Source organism: Oncorhynchus tshawytscha, linkage group LG23 (genome assembly GCF_018296145.1).
Source record: "Oncorhynchus tshawytscha isolate Ot180627B linkage group LG23, Otsh_v2.0, whole genome shotgun sequence".
Classification (NCBI taxonomy): domain Eukaryota; kingdom Metazoa; phylum Chordata; class Actinopteri; order Salmoniformes; family Salmonidae; genus Oncorhynchus; species Oncorhynchus tshawytscha.
In genome coordinates, this window is record NC_056451.1 from 4,644,806 (window position 1) to 4,651,646 (window position 6,841).

The following is a 6,841-nucleotide window of genomic DNA, read 5'->3' on the forward strand; positions in this document are numbered from 1 at the left end:
GAGGGGTAATACGGGGGGGACGGGGGAGAGGTGGTGGTGGGTGCTCATGGGTAATGGCAGGGGCACTGGCGCTGACGGACAGCCCAATCTCCCGCCTGGACAGGCTCAAGAGAGACGTGTCACTCTCCTTAGGCACCCCAGGCCGGCCGAACCGCTACAGTGCTAAATGCATATTGGCAAACTGTCCGTGCCAATGCCATTAGCCAGCAGACTTAAATTCCCCTGTAATTTTCCATGGGCCCCTCGTTATTGGCACCTGTGATGGGTTAAGTATTTGAGTCCAGGTTCAGCTTTAATGGATGACTGCATGGTGGTGGGGAGCAGGGGAGCGGCTCACGATTTCACCCCAACCACTCTCTGTCTGCACGTCCCAATGAGACAATCACTGACGCTACCCAGCATCCTTCATTACACCAACAGGAGAGATCTAATGGAGGAAACCATGGGAGAAACAGAGGAGATCCGGAATGGACAAACCCCTGTTTCTTCTTGACTTTCTGGAACCAACTGTCTCCTCTCAAAACTAACTACACTGAATAAAAATACCAACGCAAAATGTAAAGTGATCATCCCATGTTTCTTGAGCTAAAATAAAACATCACAGAAATATTCCATAAGCACAAAATGCTTATTTCTCTCAAATGGTGTTCACAAATTTGTTTGCATCTCTGTTAGTGGATATTTTTCATTTGCCAAGATAATCCATCCACCTGACAGGTGTGGCATATCAAGAAGCTGATTAAACAGCCTGATCCTTACACAGGTGCACCTTGTGCTGGGGACAATAAAAGGCCACTCTAAAATGTGCAGTTTTTTCAAACAACACAACGCCACAGATGTCTCAAGTTTTGAGAGAGTGTGCAATTAGCATGCTGACTGCTGGAATATCCATCAAAACTGTTGCCATATATTTGAATGTTGTTTTTCTCTACCATAAGCCACCTCCAACATCAATTTAGAGAACTTGGCAATACGTCCAACCGGCCTCACAACCACAGAGCACAAGTATAGTGTCGTGTGGGTGAGCAGTTTGCTGATGTCAACGTTGTGAACAGAGTGCCCCATTGTGGCAGTGGGGTTATGGAATGGGCAGGCATAAGCTACGGACACTGAACACAATTGCATTTTATCGATGGCAATTTCAATGCAGAGATACTGTGAGATACCCATTGTCGTGCCATTCATCCGCCATGACCTCATGTTTCAGCATGATAATGCGCGGCCCCGGTTTGCAAGGATCTGTACACAATTCCTGGAGGCTGAAAATGCCCCAGTTCATCCACGGCCTGCATACTCACCAGACATTTCACCCATTGAGCAAGTTTGGGATGCTCTGGATCAATGTGTACGACAGCACACTCCAGTTCCCGACAATATCCAGAAACTTTGTACAGCCTTTGAAGAGGAATGGGACAACATTCCACAGGCCACAATCAACAGCCTGATTAACTCTATGTGAATGATATGTGTCGCGCTGCATGAGGCAAATGGTGGTCACATCAGATACTGACTGGTTTTCTGATCCACGCCTCTACCTTTTTGTGAAATCCATGGATTAGGGCCTAATGAATTCACTGATTTCCTTATATGAACTGTAACTCGGTCAAATCTTTGAAATTGTTGCTTGTTGCGTTTATATTTCTATTTGTATATTTGTATATTTGTTTGTTCAGTGTATTACCAATACCAAGTAGGCAAAACTGGTTGCAAAGCATCAATTTGGTGTCTTTTGTGTCGCTATGGCCAAGTTGAATGCTATCTTCACATGCTGAGCAAAACTTCATCACTGTCAGATAAACGTGTCTGTTTCTGGTCTGCTTGTGTTGATGTCCTACAGTATCTAGCTTGCTAAATCAGCCCTTGCCTAAGCCATGGATGGAGATGTGCATTTGGATTTGTGGTTTTGACGTTCTCTGTACAGGCCAATGATTACGACAGCGATTCTGATCTAACCATAAATGCATATGTTGTGCCCCTGGCCTGAGATGATTTAAGTTCAATATGTAGCCTAGATGTAGCCTAGATGTAGCCTAGATGTAGTCAAAACAATTGTTTTACTTTCAAGCATGCACAAGCATGCACACACGCACACACACGCTGGCACGTATGCGCAAACACACATACACACACATACAGATAGACAAAGACACACACACACACACACACACACACACAGATAGACACACACACACACACAGAGATCAGTACCATGGACAGCCACATGCTACTTAGCAACATTGATTGGACTAAATTGTTTTTGGTATTATTAAACGAAGCATATACTGTATAGCATTGTTCATTTGATGATGTTTAAATGTTTAAACTGAAATGGTGCTGGAATTTCGGAGGATTACTCCTGATGTCTTTGTGCTGACTTGCGGTTACTACGTGGTTCTAAATCACTAGTTGTTTAGTAAAGTGTGGAAAACATGAACTCCTTGACCGTGCTGCAGGTCACATAACTGTTAGTTACTTGGAATGTTTGCTTTGTGGACTTTGCTCTCCGGTTTTGTGATGAAACAAATGTAATGTGCGGTTGAATTTATCCCGCCACTGTGTGACTGTTGTCTTTTTGTTGTCACGGCCTTATTGTACAGTGGCTTGCGAAAGTATTCACCCCCTTGGCATTTTTCCTATTTTGTTGCCTTACAACCTGGAATTAAAATGGATTTTTGGAGGGTTTGTACCATTTGATTTACACAACATGCCTAACCACTTTGAAGATGCAAAATATGTTTTATTGTGAAACAAACAAGAAATAAGACAAAAAACTGAAAACTTGAGCGTGCATAACTATTCACCCCCCCCCAAAGTCAATCATTTGTAGGGCCACCTTTTGCAGAAATTACAGCTGCAAGTCTCTTGGGGTATGTCTCTATAAGCTTGGCACATCTAGCCACTGGGATTTTTGCCCATTCTTCAAGGCAAAACTGCTCCAGCTCCTTCAAGTCGGATGGTTTCTGCTGGTGTACAGCAATCTTTAAGTCATACAACAGATTCTCAATTGGATTGAGGTCTGGGCTTTGAATAGGCCATTCCGAGACATTTAAATGTTTCCCCTTAAACCACTCGAGTGTTGCTTTAGCAGTATGCTAAAGGTCGTTGTCCTGCTGGAAGGTGAACCTCCGTCCCAGTCTTAAATCTCTGGAAGACTAAAACAGGTTTCCCTCAAGAATGTCCCTGTATTTTGCGCCATCCATCACTTCTTCAATTCTGACCAGTATCCCAGTCCCTGTCGATGAAAGACATCCCTACAGCATGATGCTGCCACCACCATGCTTCACTGTGGGAATGGTGTTCTCTGGGTTTTCCTTGATGGCCAAAAAGCTCAATTTTAGTCTCATCTGACCAGAGTACCTTCTTCCATATGTCTAGAGAGTCTCCCACACGCCTTTTGGCGAACACCAAATGTGTTTGCTTATTTTTTTTCTTTAAGCAATGGCTTTTTTCTGGCCACTCTGACGTAAAGCCCAGCTCTGTGGAGTGCACGGCTTAAAGTGGTCCTAATGGACAGATACTCCAAGCTGTGGAGGTTTGCAGCTCCTTCAAGATTATCTTTGGTCTCTTTTTTGCCTCTCTGATTAATCTCCTCCTTGCCTGGTCTGTGAGATTTGGTGGGCGGCCCTCTCTTGGCAGGTTTGTTGTGGTGCCATATTCTTTCTATTTTTTAATAATGGATTTAATGGCTGTTCAAAGTTTCTGATATTTTTTTTTATAACCCAACCCTGATCTGTACTTCTCCACAACTTTGTCCCTGACCTGTTTGGAGAGCTCCTTGGAGGGCTCCTCCGAGCTGCTTGCTCGGTGGTGCCACTTGCTTAGTGGTGTTGCAGACTCTGGGGCCTTTCAGAACAGGTGTATATATACTGAGATCATATGAGAGATAATGTGACACTTGGATTGCACACAGGTGGACTTTATTGAACTAATTATGTGACTTCTGGAGGTAATTGGTTTACACCAGATCTTATTCAGGGTCTTCATAGCAGAGGGGGGAATACATATCCACGCACCACTTTTCCGTTTCATTTGTATTTTTTGAAACAAGTAATTTTTCTCATTTCACTTCACCAATTTGGACTATTTTGTGTATGTCCATTACATGAAATCCAAATAAAAATACATTTAAATTACAGGTTGTATTGCAACAAATTAGGAAAAATGCCAAGTGGGATGAATACTTTTGCAAGGCACTGTATATCACGGTGGCGTATGAACGAATGGGTTATAGAGCAACATAAGTTGTAGTATGGCTTTTCTATTGGCTTGGATTCACCGGTGATTTGACAAAATGCAACGTCTTTCCTATGAGTTGTCTTTACCTGCTTAACAGAGACCAATTGGTTATAATCTGGTTACAAGATGTCTTCATAACCTGAAATCCAGTTCACATCCATGTTGCCTGCTGTGTAGGGACTAGGAATAGAACTGTCCCTGGGTTAGTGATTAGTGAAAGATCAAATACACTCCCACCATTGATTGCCTGGCAATAGAGACAATATGAAATCATTATTTACAGAGTATTATCAAAGGCTAAAATACATATTGAGTGGCATATCATCAACTATAAGGCAGGTCTATTGTGAGTTGTGGTTCTATAGAAGTTTGAAACTAAACAGATTTAACTCCCCCCCCCCCACTTCCTCTCTCTCTGCCCCATTCCTATGACATTGCCCACAGTGTGCTGCTTTGCGCCAGGGGAGTAGGCTTTGTCAGGGCTAAGATAAACAAACCACAGAGGTAAATAAATATATAAATAAACAAGAGCAATTTAGGTCTATTGTAATTTGTATAGCATTTGACAACCTTGCTGGAAAGTTTCACCCCAGAAATGCTAAGTACTCCCAGCAGGAGTCAGTCAGGGAGAAGGGGCTCTTTGGTTTTAATGTATTCCTAGGCTGCCGAGAGGCCTCCAAACGGCAGAGATGTGGAGAAGACATACACACGCATATCTAAAGCTAGGCACTGAAGGAGTGTTGCTAATGGGCCTGTTTTTAATGAGCCAAGGAAGAGGAAGGGAGGAGTGACCCGACGAAGGTGAAACTCTCTCTCTCTCTCTCTCTCTCTCTCTCTCTCTCTCACACGCTTATGCTCACACACACACACACACACACACACACACACACACACACACACACACACACACACACACACACACACACACACACACACACACACACACACACAAGCGTGCTAACAGGCATGTATGCACGCTTGCAGACAGACACACACACACTGTATACATAGATCTATCTCTGCACTGAAAATGATACTTTGCTAGTGTGGATATTTTATATGTATTTGGTCGGCAACAGAACTGTGTATGTCATATTCGAATGTTTTTGTTCCCAGGACTGTGTCAATGACTGTAAGGTTTATTGAAGGCCCATCTGTTGAATATCCATTCTGTGAGAAAACAGAAAAGAGAAACATTACAAACTACTCCAAAATACATTGTGGTATTGTATTTCAAAATATTCCACCTTCATCATCACCAGCCAGCAAGATCTCATAGTTTCCCTTTGAAACTCATTGTATTATGAAAGAACGTCTATTAATTCCACGTGGTTACAGGGTTAAAACCTAAACAACTCAAAGGTTTACCCTTTAGGCATTAATTCCAAGTGGTTAAGGTTATAGTTTGGGGAAGGCTTAAAACAAAATAATCAAAAACGATACGCTATTACCATCAAGTATCATCAAGTATTCTGGCGGCTTGCTAAAATGTGGTGGCGCAGTGTTCTAAGCAGCTCACTCTGGCGCTGAGCGTCACCAGTTCGCCCCCAGTGCTGGGTGATGTTTTTTGTTGTTGTCTTTTTTGTGAGAGCCGAGAGAATATATCTTTTCAAACGTCTGAAATCGAAGTCTATTTCTGGTGATCAGGCTGCACTGTTGGCACAGCACTGCAATTCAAGCTACAAGTTGCAGAAGATGCTTCTATTTCTTTCAACTTACCATTCCCATGAGTCCAACACATATCCCAAGATGATGACACCCATTTCACTGGTGTTCAGTCATTTTAGTTCATTTTCCAGGCAAGAGAGAGATGAGCTCAACAAGGTGCAGTTCCTCAGATGACCAAAAGATGGCACACTATGGAAAGCGAATAGCCTGTAACATACAGTATACTACTGGTAGGGCTGAGCCATGTGCTACTGTTGCTGTTACTGCTCTATAGTTACAACAGAGGGACTGGAAAAAACCTTCTCTGTTTCCTCTACTGAGAAATTACTGGGGTCTGTTCAGAATGGTGCAACACTACAGCACGTAAAGATAGAAATGTATTATGCAGAAACAACCCGATTGCCTGCCATGTAGAATGAGGGAATCATGTCAGCTCTATTCATTCCATTTCTATCTGCAACATTCTGACAACTTTCGGATGGACATGTGTTGTGTTGAACAAAACCGATTGTATGCCATGTAGAATAGGGGGGGTGTGTGTGTGTGTGTGTGGGGGGGGTCATGTCAGTTCTATTCGTTCCATTTCTATCTGCAACATTCTGAATGTTTCACCTTTTTGAACACACCGCTGTTTAGGTTTCATAGAGGAAGAGCAAGAGAAGCACTTGATGTGAATAGATGTAATGTGTACATGTAATATCCTTGCCCCTATTGTTGAACAAGCTTGGCCGTTTACACAGTGATGGACTGGAGGATATACTACCACGGCATTTAGGGTACTCGTCATCTAGACTCTGGCACATACACTAGTGCATTTCATCTAGAGATAATATAGTGTCATGTTAGGGGAGTATAAATGTTCTAATTTTGAGTTTTGACTGCACACATGTCACTATCTTATTCATCATTCATTTCAGTGAATTGTCAGTGTCACTAA